Source organism: Macaca thibetana, chromosome 14 (genome assembly GCF_024542745.1).
Source record: "Macaca thibetana thibetana isolate TM-01 chromosome 14, ASM2454274v1, whole genome shotgun sequence".
In the NCBI taxonomy this organism is placed as follows: Eukaryota; Metazoa; Chordata; class Mammalia; order Primates; family Cercopithecidae; genus Macaca; species Macaca thibetana.
The window spans coordinates 32,265,612-32,278,877 of record NC_065591.1 but is presented as its reverse complement, the minus strand read 5'-3'; the positions used below and the strand labels follow the sequence as shown (position 1 = coordinate 32,278,877).

The window sequence follows — 13,266 nt, the reverse complement described above, 5'->3', positions numbered from 1 at the left end:
AAATACTTATCATCTCAGTAAAGTCTGTGAAAAAAATTTTTTTTTACTTCTGTAACATCTGTTTTATTCTCCATTGGTTGTTGAAATTGCTGTTCATTTTAGTACTTTCCACAAAATACTTTAGAAAATAGTCATTATTCGAGTGCTCTATATAAACCTGAATGACAGCACATATACTACACTGCTCTGTTAATTTTTTGTTACTGTTTTTTTGTTTTGTTTTGTTCTGTTTTGTTTTTGTGACAGAGCCTTGCTCTGTTGCCCAGGCTGGAGTGCAGTGGCACCATCTCAGCTCACTGCAGCCTCAGCCTCTCAAGTAGCTGGGATTATAGGTATGAGCCACCACGCCTGGCTAATTTTTGTATTTTTGGTAGAGACAGGGTTTCATCATGCTGCCCAGGCTGGTCTCAAACTTCTGGCTTCAAGTGATCCCCTTGCCTCAACCTCCCAAAGTGCTGGGATTACAGGCGTGAATCATTGCGCCCGGGCTGCTGTCTGGTTTTGTTTTACCGTACTTTGTCTCAGACACACTCTATAAACTCAACCTGAACCTTCTCTAGGAAGAAGTGAAAAAGGTTACTTCTACTCTTTGGTTTTCCAAATAGAAATATTTTTTTACTCGAAAAATAGTAAAGCTACTCATGGCTTGTTTTTTAAAAACTCAAAACAATATGGAAAAGTGTAAAGAAAGAGATATAAACTACTCTCCACTGAGCCTTTTTTTAAGGTGGTGTGGGGTCTCCCTCTCTTACCCAGGCTGGAGTTCAGTGGTGCGATCACTGCTCACTGCAGCTTCCACCTCCTGGGCTCAAGGGATCCTCCCACCTCAGACTCAAGTAGCTGGGACTACAGGCATGCACCACCACGCCGTGCTAATTTTTGTAGTTTTTGTAGAGATGCGGCTTCACCACGTTGCCTAGGCTGGTCTGAAACTCCTGGACTCCAGTGATCCACATACCTGGGCCTCCAAAGTGCTGGGATTACAGGCATGAGCCACTGCACCTGGCCATACTATGTCTTGATACTGGCCTAAAACATGCTTTCAGTTCAATATGGGATGGGTTACAAGATTTGGTACTATGGGTTGTTCCTTTTCTGTGGCATAGCTTTAAGTGAATTCCTAAATTTGGCATACCAATGTGTAAATTAAAAAGCACGTTCTGAAGTGAAGTCAAAAATGATCTGGGTTATTGATCATTTTAGGTTATGTATATATCTCTTCTTTAGGTAGGATGAATAATTTAGAGCTGACTGGTTTCAAATTAAAGGAAGATACAATTACCAATTGGTCTATTGTTAAACCTTATCTATTTTATGATGTTAATCAGGAGTCAAGATATTGCTTTACAAAAATATTGTGTCTTGCATATAATTTACCTGTGGGTAAAGTTTACTATTTTCACCTAAAGTATAGATTTTCTTTTAATTTTACTCCTTAAAGTATTTAGAATAAGGCAACAACAAAAATAATTTAAGACATAGATTAAAAAATAAAGGGCATAGTAGAAAAGCTTTTCTAAAACCACATCCAGGAATACCTTTCACCTGCCTGCCTTCCCACCCATGGTGGCCCAGGCCTGAGGGCATCTAAATTCCCTAAAGTATATGGTTTTTTCCTTGCCTCCAGTCCTTCCTGTTCCTCCTGTTGAATTAGTCTTCTTCACGTCTCAGTCTTCAGATTTCACTTTAACTTCACTTCTACTGAACCAGATTAGGTTTTTTTGTTTGTTTGTTCCCTTGTTTTGAGATAGGGTCTCAGCTCTGTCACCCAGGCTGGAGGGTAGTGGCACCATCACAGCTCACTGCAGCCTTGAACTCCTGGGCTCAAGCAATCCTGCCTTAGCTTCCTGAGTAGCTGGGATTACAAGCACACACCACTGCACCCAGCTAATTTACAAATTTTTTTTTAGAGACGGAGTCTCTCTTTGTTGCCCAGGCTGGTCTCCAACCCCTGGCTTTAAGAGATCTTCCTGCCTTGGCCTCCCAAAGTGCTAGGATTATACTTGTGAACCACTGTTCCCGGCCCAGATTAGGGTTTAATCCAATGGACCAGATCAAGTGCCCTTGGTTCCTCCAGCAAGAGCATGTTTGATGCTTTGTTGTGGTTGTGTGACTGCTGGACTTTCTTTGCTGCTGGCTCCTATCCTCTGATAATAGGATTTACGAGTTTTGCTCACTACTGCATCCCCATCGTCTCATGCACTGTCTGGAACATAGTATATTTTCATTAAACATTTGGCAAATAATTGGACATATGAAAAAAGTCACAGGGAATATTAAAAAGGTTAAAAACAGGAAAGTATTCATTGGATTTTGTAATAAAGACACAACTTTAGGAGAATTGCAACTTCAGAAGAAAATGACTACACCAACAAAAATTGCTGATATTTTATGAAAGACTGAAATGCAGTAGCTATAATTTTTTACATTTTTCCCTCATGTGCAGAAAGAGCTCAGGGACCGGTACATACATTCCTCTATCTGGGGCTTGAGATTCTCCAATAGAATAACTGGGGAAGAAAGTACTGTCAAAAAAAATTTTTTTAGCCTGAGGTGGTGTCACACTCAGGAAGCTGAGGCAGGAGGATTGCTTGAGCCCAAGTTCAAGGTTGCAGTGAGCTATGATTCACCACTGCACTCAAGCTGGGCAACACTGTCTTGAAGAAACAAAGTTTCTGTGAGATGCACTCATGAACTAAACACTCTGGTAGGAGGAGTTCATCTACTTGAGGGTAAGGGAAGACTTCGTGGAAACAATGATTAGCTGAACCTCAGCGGTTAGGAAGACTTAACAGAGCTGGCTGACGAAGAAGGCATAATGCTTAGTTTGTTTTCAGGAGAATGGTTTCTGCTCCAGTTTTGCCACTAAACTGGCTCGATCCTCAGGCATGCCACGCGAAACCTAATCTGAATCCGTTTTCTCATCCTGAAAGTGAAGTAAGAAACAGTCTTTTAAAGCTATCAGTATTCTTTGATTCTAGATAGACTGGAATGTTGACAGAAATGCAAAGAGGCTCAGCAGCACCAGAAGATCAGAGCAGCAGAATAGTAAGAATGGAAAGGTCTTACTACATTTTTCACTATCTTACAAGATTTATTTCAAAACCATTAAAAGCTATTTTACACATACACACACACCTTAGCCATCTAGTTCATCTTGTGACACTACTGTAAAATTAATTAGAAACATAGTGTCGCCAGTCAATTTTGAAATGCTTAGGGTCTGTATGCACATAGTCTTCATTTTTATATCTCCAACAGCACAAAGTATTTCACTCCATAGGTACTTAATAGGTATGTGTAACATAGATGGGTGAATATATAAATGAGAGTTTACTTGGAATCAGTTTAAAGTGTTCAAGCTGGCCTCTTAAAATAGGTCAAAATACCCTGTTGTCAGTGGTACATTCCCTGCTTTCCTTTTCTTCTTCTTCTTTTTTTTTTTTCCCCAGAGGGAGTCTCGCTCTGTCGCCAGGCTGGAGTGCAGTGGCACAATCTCGGCTCACTGCAATCTCCGCCTCCTGGGTTCAAGTGATTCTCCTGTCTCAGCCTCCAGAGTAGCTAGGATTACAGGCGCCTGCCACCACCCCCGGCTAATTTTTGTATTTTTAGTAGAGACAGGGTTTCACCACGTTGGCCAGGATGGTCTCGATCTCTTGACCTCATGATCTGCCCGCCTTGGCCTCCCAAAGTGCTGGGATTACAGGCGTAAGCCAATGGCCAGCCTCCCTTTCTGTCTTTAAGAGAAAGCACCTCTCTTACAGTACCAATTATTTTCATATCACTCTCTAATTCTCCTCACTCTGCTTACTTCACAACATACCAGAGTCCATTCTCCTAATTTGTATTTTGAATTTCTATTTAATCCATGGAAGTGAATGGGCTATCATCAGAGAGCAGGTATCTTGGAGCAGTGAAGCAACAGAATTCAAAACACTAGCAACAGGCTAACAGAAAGAACCTGGCTTTCGAATGAAGTTTTAAAATTAACCTTGTTTACTTAGACTTTATCAATGACTTAAGAACCATTTGTGGGTCACTTAGTAGATCTTTATAATGTCAGTCCTCCATTGAGTTTATTATAAGATAATATTTGACTTAAGTAGAAGTCAGGAAGTTAGGGTTTTTCATAGTCGACACTAACGTGAATGCATTAACATCATCACAGGAGTTTGCAAACAATCCACTATCAAAAAGATTACACATTAAAGCATCTTTTAAAGGCACTACAAAACAAAAACTTGCTTTAACTGTGCCCGTACTGTTCATGAACAAATATTCTGCCATCCAAATGAGAAATATAAGTCCGCCAGCATGGTGGCTCATACCTGTAATCCCGGCACTTTGGGAGGCCAAGGTGGATAGATTGCTTGAGCCCAGGAGTTCAAGACCAGTCTGGTAACAGGGCAAGACCTTGTCTCTACTAAAAATTTTAAAAATTAGCTGGGTGTGATAGTACTATTTGGGAGGCTAAGGCAAGAGGATCACTTGAGTCCGAGACATTAGGGCTGCAGTGAGCTATGATCATGCCACTGCACTCCAGCCTGAATGAGCGAGACCCTGTCTCAAAAAAAAAAAAAAAAAAAAAGAAAAAGAAAAGCCGTCGCTGTGACTGCTATAGCTGAGAGCCTCACTATTTTTGTCTCCTCAGGCTGCCCTAACAAAATGCCATAGACTGGGTGGCTTAAACAACAGAAATTTATTTTCTCATAATTCTGGAGCCTAAAAATCCCAAATCAAGGCTGGCAGAGTCAGTTGCTGGCAAACAGCCCTCACATGGCAGAGAGATGGCAAGTCCTCTGGTGTATCTTCTTATAAGGGAACTATTCCCATAATAGATCCCCATCCTCATGACCTCAACAAACTCTAATTACCTCTCAAAAGTATCTCTAAATACTATCACATTGGGGCTGGACAGGGTTGCTCACACCTGTAATCCCAGCACTTTGGGAGGCTGAGGCAGGAGGATCACTTGAGGTCAGAAGTTAAGAGACCAACCTGACCAACATAGTGAAACCCTATCTCTACTAAAAATACAAAAATCAGCTGGGCGTGGTGGCGGGCACCTGTAGTCCCAGGTACTTGAGAGGCTGAGAGGCAAGAGAATCACTTGAACCCAAGAGGCAGAGGTTGTAGTCAGCCGAGATGGCACCACTGCATACCAGCCTGGGCAACACAGCAAGACTCAGTCTCTAAATAAATAAATACATAAATACTATCACACTGGGGGTTAGGGCTTCAATATAAGAATAGCAGGAGTACACAAACATGCAGTCCATAACAACCACTGACAAGTGTCAGCTACAGCACAGAAAAGGTGAAAGCCTTGCAGACAGTCATCACTGATTGGCTTAAAATTCTCTCTAGTCTATCCAGAAGCAAGAACATCATTTATTTATACTCTTCTCTTCTGCTGTAGGATTTTCAGATGTTCACAGATAACTTTTAGCACAGACAATAAAGACCAGTAGTAGAGACTTTGCCACTGAGCAATATTCTTTGAACTTCACAAAGGGAATTGTATTCTGTCAGTTCCTAAATAAATCTTACCTTTTCCTATCTCTCTCCTCTGTCTTCTTTTTGGTCCAAACCACCATCATCTCATGCCAGGACTACTATAATAATCTCTGAACTGCTGCCTCCCTCTTCCCAACTGCTTTCCTTCAGTCCATTCTCAACAAAGCAGTCTGATTTTCAAACAACTCTGATCATGTGAGTCCCACTGGAAATCCATCAATGCTACCTATTGTTGTTAGGATAAAGGCCAAAACGCTAATGGAAACTTCTACTTTGAACCATCATGGACTAACAGGGCCAGATATATCTTTCTGCTTCATTTAAAAGTGAGGACAAAAGAAGTGAAAATTGTTTTCAAACACTGAACAATGTGCAGCACAGGACAGTAATCTTGAGAGAAGGGAAACAAATCAGTAGTAAGAAAACAACTCAATTCTTAAAAGGACAAAGGATCTAAGTAAACATTTCTCTGAAGACATACAAATGACCAGCAGGTATATAGAAAAATGATCAGCATTGGTCAGGTGTGGTGGCTCATGCCTGTAATTCCAGCACTTTGAGAAGCTGAGGTGGGTGGATCACCTGAGGTCAGGAGTTCAAGACCAGCCTGGCTAACATGGTGAAACCCTGTCTCTACTAAAAATACAAAATTAGCTGGGCTTGGTGGCCCACACATGTAATCCCAGCTACTCGGAAGGCTGAGGCAGGAGAATCACTTGAACCCGGGAGGCGGAGGTGGCAGTAAGCCTAGATCATGCTATTGCACTCCAGCCTGGGCAAAAAAAGCGAAACTCTGTCTTAAAAACAAAAAAAAAAAAAAACAAAGAAAAAAAAAAGGGAACCCTCATACACTTGGTAAGAATATAAATTAATACAGCAATTATGGAAAACAATATGGAGGTTTTTCAAAAAATTAAAAATGCAGGCCGGGCGCAGTAGCACACACCTGTAATCCCAGCACTTTGGGAGGCCAAGGCAGGTGGATCATTTGAGGTCAGGAGTTCAAGACTAGCCTGGCCAACATGGTGAAACCCCGTCTCTACTAAAAATACAAAAATTAGCCAGGTGTGGCGGTGTGCACCTGTATTCCCAGCTTCTCAGGAGGCTGAGGCATGAGAATCGCTTGAACCCGGATGGCAGAGGTTGCAGTGAACTGAGACCACACCATTGCACTCCAGCCTGGGTGACAGAGCGAGACTTGGTCTCAAAAGAAAAAAAAAGGAAAAATACAACTATCATATGACCCAGCAATCCCACTATTGGGATTATATCCAAAGGAAATGAAATCAGTATGTTGAGGAGTTATCTGCATTCCTATGTTCATTGCAGCATTATTCACAATAGTGAAGATATGGAATCAACTTAGGTGTCCATCAACAAATGAATGGATAAGGAAAATGTGGCATATGCACATGGTGGAATGTTATTTACCCTTAAAAAAGGAAGTCTTGTCATTTTTGACAACACAGACAAACCTGGAGGACATTATGTTAAGTAAAATAAGCCAGGCACAGAAAAACAATTACTCCACGATCTCACTAATAAGTGGAATTGGAAAAAGCTAAACTCTTGGATGCAGAGAGTAAAATGGTGGTTGCTAGAGGCTGGGAGTGAAGGGATTGGGGAGATTTTGGTCAGAGGACATAAAATTTCAGTAAAACAGGAGGAATAAGTTCAAGAGATCTATTGTAATCATGGTGACTATAGTTATTAACAATAAATACTTGAAAATAGGCCGGGTACAGTGGCTTAGGCCTGTAATCCCAGCACTTTGAGAGGCTGAGGCGGGCAGATTGCTTGAGTCCAGGGGTTCAAGACCAGCCTGGGCAGCATGGTGAAACCCTGTCTCTACCAAAATGCAAAAAATTAGCTAGGCATGGTGGTGTGTGCCTATAGTCCCAGCTACTTGGGAGGCTGAGGTGGGAGAATCACCTGAGCCCAGGAAGTTGAGGCTACAGTGAGCCACGGTTGTGCCACTGCACTCCAGACTCCAGCACTCCAGCACTCCAGCCTGGATAGCCAGAGTGAGACCGTGTCTCAAAAAAAAGGAAAAAGAAAGAAAATTGCTAAGAGTAGATTTTAAGTGTTCTCATCAGGAAAAATGGTAAGTATTTGAGACAATGCATATGTTCAATAGCTTGATTTAGCCACAATGTATACATATATCAAAACATCATGTTGTATACCCTAAATATATACAATGTTTACTTTTAAATACAAAAAACTAAAGGCAGAGATTGTCAAATTAGACTTTTTTTTTTTTTTTTTTGAGACAGAGTCTCACTCTGTCGCCCAGGCTGGAGTGCTGTGGCTCACGGCAAACTCTGCCTCCCAAGTTCAAGCGTTTCTCCTGCCTCAGCCTCCTGAGTAGCTGGGATTACAGGCACCTGCCATCATACCTGGCTAACTTTTGTATTTTTAGTAGAGATGGGGTTTCACCATGTTGGCCAGGCTGGTCTCAGGTGATCCATCTGCCTTGGCCTCCCAAAGTTCTGGAATTACAGACATAAGCCCCGTGCCCAGCCTTTGTCAAATTAGATTTTTAAAAAAACTTCGTGCAGCCTACAAGAAACCTACTTTACTAAGAAGATATAAATACTTAAAAGAGATGAAAAAAATATATACTATACATAGTGGGTTGAAGGATGGCCCCCACAAACATATGTCCACATCCTAATCCCCAGAATTTATAAACGTGACCTTAGTTGGAAATAGGTTTTTTTGCAGATATAATTAAATTAAGAATCCTGAAATGAGATCTTCCTCAATTATCCTAGTAAGTGGATCCTAACTCTAATGACAAGTGTCCGCATAAAACAGAGACGAGAAGAAGAAATGCAGAGGAGAAGGTGGCGTGAAGGCACAGGCAGAGACCAGAGTTGTGCAGCCACAAGCCAAGAAACACCTGGAGCCACCAGAAACTGGGAGAGGCAAGGAAAGATTCTCCCCTAGAGCCTTTGGAGGGAGTGTGACACTGCGGACACCTTGATTTTAGACCTCTAGCCTCCAGAACTGTAAGAGAAGAAATCTCTGTTGTTTAAGCCACCACATTTGTGATAATGTGTTACATTAGCCCTAGGAAACTAATATACCATGTAAATGCTAACCACAAGAAAATTGGATGGCCTATATTACTATAAAAGTAGACTACAAAGCAAAAGACTACTACCAGGATTAAAGAGAGTCATTTCATAATGATAATGGGGCCAGTGCATCAAGAAAACTTAGTAACAGAGCTCCAAAATTCACGAAGCAAAAACTGATATAAATGAAAGAAGAAAATGGCCGAGCACAGTGGCTCATGCCTGTAATCCCAGCACTTTAGAAGGTTGAGGCGGGCGGATCACCTGAGGTCAGAAGTTTGAGACCAGCCGGACCAACATGGCAAAACCCCATCTCTACTAAAAGTACAAAAATTAGCCAGGCATGGTGGCACACACCTGTAATCCCAGCTACTTGGGAGGCTGAGGCAGGAGAATTGCTTGAACCCGGGAGGCAGTGGTTGCAGTGAGACGAGATCACATCATTGTCCAGCCTGGGCGATAAGAGCGAAACTCCGTCTCAAAATAAATAAATAAATAGAAAGGGGAAAATAACAAACCTACAACTATAGATGGGTATTTCAAATCCCTCTCAATAACTGACAGAACAAGTAGGCAGAATATCATTAAGGATTTAGATGACTTGAATAACACTATCAACTACCTTGACCTAATTGATGTTTATAATATGCTATGCCCAACAACAGCAGAAGACATTCTTTTCAAGTACACACAGAATGTTTTACCAATATGGATCATATTCTGGGTCATAAAACAAAATTTAATAAATTTTAGTGGATTCAAATCATGCAAGAGTATGTTCAGTCTCTGACCACAGTAAAATTAAATTATATTATACAATACCAGAAAAATATGCCTGGGTGTGGTGGCTCACCTCTGTAATCAGAGCACTTTGGGAGGCCGAGGTGGGCGGATCACTTGAGATCAGAAGTTTGAGACCAGCCTGGCCAACATAGAGAAACCCCATCTCTACTAAAAATACAAAAACTAGCCGAACATGGTAGCACGCGCCTGTAATCCCAGCTACTCAGGGGGCTGAGGCACAAAAATCGCTTGAACTCGGGAGGTGGAGGTTGCAGTGAGCTGAGATCATGCCACTGCACTGCCGCCTGGACCACAGAGTGAGATTGTTTCAAAAAACAAAAAAAGACAAATAGCTGGAAAATCCCCCAAATACTAGTAAATTAAACAAATTAACCTCTGATCAAAGAAGAAAATAATAAAAGAAAGTAGAAAACATTTCAACTGTATTTAAATGAAAAGATAACGTCAAACTGTGTCAAATGTAGCTAGAGCAGTGCTTATGGGGACATTTATACTATTTAAACCACATTAGAAAGTATAAATTTTATGCCAGTAAATTTGACAATTTGAATGAAATTGATAAATCCCTTGAACAGAAATTATCAAAGCTCATTCAAGAAAAATAAACCATGTGATCTTTTACCCTGCAATCTCCCTGAAATTTCTTCTTAGTTGTAATAGTTTTTTAAGGGTTTGTTTTGTTCTGTTTGAGACAGAGTCTTACTCTCTTGCCCAGGCTGGAGTACAGTGGTGTGATCTTGGCTCACTGCAACATCCGCCCCCTGGGTTCAAGCGATTCTCCTGCCTCAGCCTCCCGAGCAGCTGGGACTACAAGTGCGCACCATCATGCCCAGCTAATTTTTGTATTTTTAGTAGAGACGGGGTCTCATCATGTTGGCCAGGCTGGTCTCAAACTCCTGACCTCAAGTGATCCACCTGCCTCAGCCTCCCAAAGTGCTGAGATTACAGGTATAAGCCACCACTCCTGGTCAAGATTTCTTAGGATATTATATATTAGATCATGTCATTGGAAATACAAATAGGTTTACTTCTTCCTTTCCAATCTGTGTGCCTTTTACTTTATCTTCTTGTCTAATCACCTAGCTAGAACATCCAGGACAGTGGTAAAGTGGTGAAGGCAGATACCCTTGCCTTGTTTCTGATCTTAGGTGGAAAGCATCCAGTCTTTCACCATTAGGTATGACATTATGTTTTGGGCTTTTTGTAGATTCCCTTTATCAGGTTGAGGAAGTTCCCTTCTTTTTTTTTTTTCTGAGACAGTGTCTCACTTTGTCACCCAGGCTGAGTGCAGGGGTGTGATCACAGCTGACTGTAACCTCAACCTCCCTGGCTCAAGCAGTTCTCCCACCTCAGCCCCATGAGTAGCTGGGACCACAGGTGTATGTCACCACACCCAGCAAATTTTTTTGTTGTTGTTAGATTTTTATTAGATATATTAACTGGCTTTTCGCATTTTGTCAAATGCAAAAACCGCAATTACTTTTGTACCAGCATAATACTTGCAGAGACAGGGGTCTCCCTATGTTGCCCAGTCTGGCTTCAAACTCCTGAGATGAAGTGATCCTCCCACCTCGGTCTCCCAAAGTGTTGGGATTACAGGCGTGAACTACCTGTCCCCCTTCTATTTCTAATTTGTTGAGTGTTTTTTTTATTACAAAAGTATTGGATTTTGTCAAATGCTTTTTCTGCATCTATTGGGATGATAGTGTGATTTTTGTTTTTTATCTTATTGATATATTAATTGGTTTTTGCTTTTGTTTTTGTTTAGAGACAGGGTCTTGCTCTGTCACCCAGGCTGGAGTGCAGTGGTGCAGTCATAGCTCACTGCAACCTCCAACTCCTGGGCTCAAGTGATCCTCTCGTCTTGCCCTCCCAAAGTGTTGGGATTATAGGCATGAGCCACTACACCTGGCCTATTAATTGTTTTTTTAATGTTAAATCAACCTTGCATTTTCTGGGATATCATAACGTATAATTTTTTCATGTTGTTGGATTCAGTTTGCTATTATGTTTTTAGAATTTTTGCATTCATATTCCTAAGAGATATTAGTCTGTATTTTTTTTTTCTTGTGATATCTTTGTCTAGTTTTGCTATCAGAGTAAACTGCCTTCATAAAAAAAGAGTTTGGAAGTATTCCTTTGTCTTCTATCTTTTGGAAGAAATTTGTGAGGAACTGGTATTAATTTTCCTTTAAATGTTTGGTATAATTCAGCAGTGAAGCCCTCTGGGCCTGGACTTGTCTTTGTAAGTAGTCTTTTCATTACTAATTCAATATATTTGCTTGTTGTAGGTCTATGCAGATTTATTGAATATTTATGTATATTCAGTCTATTCTTCTTAAGTCAGTTTCCATAATTTGTGACTTTCTAAAAATTTGTCCATTTCATCTGCATTGTTTGCTAGGGCTGCCATAACAAAATATCACAGCCTGGGTATTCCAAGGAACCAGCTTTTAGATTCACTGATTTTCTCCATTGCTTTTCTATTCTGTTATGTTTCATTAATTTCCAATCTATTACTTCCTTCTCTTTGCTTGTTATTGATTTAATTTCCTGCTCTTTTTTTTTTTTTTTTTTTTTTTTTTTGAGACAGGGTCTGGCTCTGTTGCCCAGGCTAGAGTGCAGTGGCACGATCTCAGCTAACTGCAACCTCCCACCTCAGCCTCCTAAGTACCTGGGACTATAGGCATATGCCACCATACTTGGCTTATTTTTGTATTTTTTATATAGATGGGGTTTTGCCATGCTGCCCAGGCTGGTCTCAAACTGGAGCTCAAGTGATCTGTCCACATTGACCTCCCAAAGTGCTAGAATTGTAAGTGTGAGCCACCACACCCAGTCTTTGCTGTTCTTTTTCAAGTGTCTTAGGGTAGAAGATTTGAGGTTTTGTTTTGTTTTTTTTTAAGAGATGAGGTTTTCCTCTGTCTTCCAGGCTGGGTTACAGTGGTTCGATCATAGCTCACTGCAGCCTCAAAATCCCTGGCTCGAGTGATACTTCCAACTCAGCCTCCCAAGTAGCTAAGACTACAGGTGTGTGTCACCACGCCCAGGGAGTTTTTTTTTGTTTTGTTTTTTTTTTGAGACAGAGTCTCACTCTATTGCCCAGGCCGGAGTGCAGTGCTACAATCTTGGCTCACTGCAACTTCAGCATCCCAGGTTCAAGCGATTCTTGTGCCTCAGCCTCCCAAGTAGCTGGAATTACAGGTTTGTGCCACCATGAGCAGCTAATTTTTGTATTTTTAGTAGAGACAAGGTTTTGCCATGTTGGCTAGGCTGGTCTTGAGATCCCGGCCTCAACAGATCTGCCTACCTTGGCATCCCAAATTGCTAGGATTATAGTCGTGAGCCACAGCGCCTGGCCCCAGTGACTTTTTTCTATAGAGACAGGGTCTTGCTATGTTGCCCAGGTTGGTCTTGAATTCTTGGCCTCAAGTGATCCTCTTGCCTTGGCTTCCCAGAGTGCTGGGATTACAAGTGTGAGCCACTGTGCCTGACTTGAGATCTTTTTTAGTATAGGTATTTAATACTATATTATAACTTTTCCTCTAAGCACTGCTTTACCAACATCCCAAAAGTTTGGGTGTGTTCATTTTTCATTTTCATTTTCTCGGAGTATTTTCTGACTTTCCTTTTCATTTCCTCTTGGATCCATAGGTTATTTAGGAGTTTGTTGTTTAATTTTCACATTTCACATATTTATGAGCGTACCAAGTATTTTCCTGCTATACATTTCTAATTGTATTCCATTTTGGTCACAGAACGTGCTTTAAATTACTTCTCTCCATTTAAATGCATTCAGGTTTCTTTTATGGCCTAGAATATCCTGAAGAACCATGTGGACTTGATAAGACATATATTCTAT

The 13,266-nt window shown here is 41.1% G+C and overlaps 1 long non-coding RNA gene across 1 annotated transcript in view; it reads right to left on the bottom strand.

The window, feature by feature from the left end:
* Positions 1 to 2,091: 2,091 nt before the first annotated feature.
* The window catches only part of LOC126936241 (uncharacterized), a 44,913-nt gene continuing 33,738 nt past the window's right edge, over positions 2,092 to 13,266 (bottom strand). The window contains exon 4 of the long non-coding RNA XR_007719403.1: positions 2,092 to 2,926. This is a non-coding gene — a long non-coding RNA (uncharacterized LOC126936241). The remainder of the gene's footprint in view (positions 2,927 to 13,266) is intronic.